Source organism: Echinops telfairi, unplaced genomic scaffold (genome assembly GCF_000313985.2).
Source record: "Echinops telfairi isolate 266 unplaced genomic scaffold, ASM31398v2 ScPeMD7_7424;HRSCAF=8462, whole genome shotgun sequence".
Classification (NCBI taxonomy): Eukaryota; Metazoa; Chordata; class Mammalia; order Afrosoricida; family Tenrecidae; genus Echinops; species Echinops telfairi.
In genome coordinates, this window is record NW_022111324.1 from 46065503 (window position 1) to 46066656 (window position 1154).

A 1154-nucleotide genomic window follows, 5' to 3' on the forward strand; every position below is an offset into this window, starting at 1 on the left:
GGGGCGTGACACCCCTGCACCCCCAGCACCAACCGGCTGGCCGGGGGGGCTGTGTCGGCAGCCCAGCCTGGGAGAGACAGAAACAACAGGGATGAAGAAACCAGCGGTAACAGATTCCCGAGGGTCAAGGTGGGCCACACGTGCGTGTCCATTCGGTTCCATTGGCTCACTCTTTCACGTCAGGGAGAACACAAACACAAGGCCACGAAGCTGTGTAGGAGCCGAAGGGGCTCCGCCAGGCAGCTGGGAGGAGCTGGGGTTTGCAAAGGACAGGCAACTCTGCTTGGGTTTGCTTCCAAACGATTAATTAATTACGATTAATTAATTAATTAAAAGCCGATCGCTGTCCAGCCGCCACTGCCCACTCACGGGGACTCTGGACAACGAATGACGGCAGCAACGTGCACTCGGCCACGACCCTGGAGATGTCGGTTCAAACCCACTTAGCGGAACCTCGAGAGAGAGGCCCGGAGAGCAGCTTCCGTAGGCCTGACAGCCAAGAGACCACCGGGACGCCTCCGCTCGGTAACGCAGGGCTGTTGCGGCGCCGCTCAAAGAGCTGGTTTTGTTTTTAAGTAAACGCATAGGCGACAGAAAACCTCCGGCAACCTGCAAAATCTAAAATATTCTCTATCTGGCCCTTTCCAGGAAAAGCGTGCCGACGTCTGGGGGGACCTGGATAGAATCTCCTGGAAAAGAAGATGGGGGCGCGAGGGTGGAGTCCACTCCTGGGCACCTGGAATGAGGTTAGACTTTCTCCTGTGCTGACGGGAGGGCCTCGCCCATCTCAGAGAGCAGAAGGGAGGAGCCGGAAGGTGCCTGAGTCAGACTGGAGGGTGGAAGAGAGGTGGGCTGTCACCCTGCACAACTCCAGGGGGCGCCATCCACATTCGCATGCCATGGACCGCAGGTGTGCCTCAGGGGCTCTGTTCACACAGGACAGGGTGGCCCGCACCCCCTGCAGCTAGGCAAAGAAGGAGGTGCTAAACAGGAAGGGCAAGCCCAACTGCCGTTCAACTCTTAGGCCAGCAGTGTGCAAGGAGGGCTACAGAAGCAGTGTTGTACTTACTATATAGCTCTTGGACATTTTGCAGAAGCCAGAGTTTACTTGGGAGGAAACTAATGCCAGTCAATCAGAGCAGACTGCCCTGGTG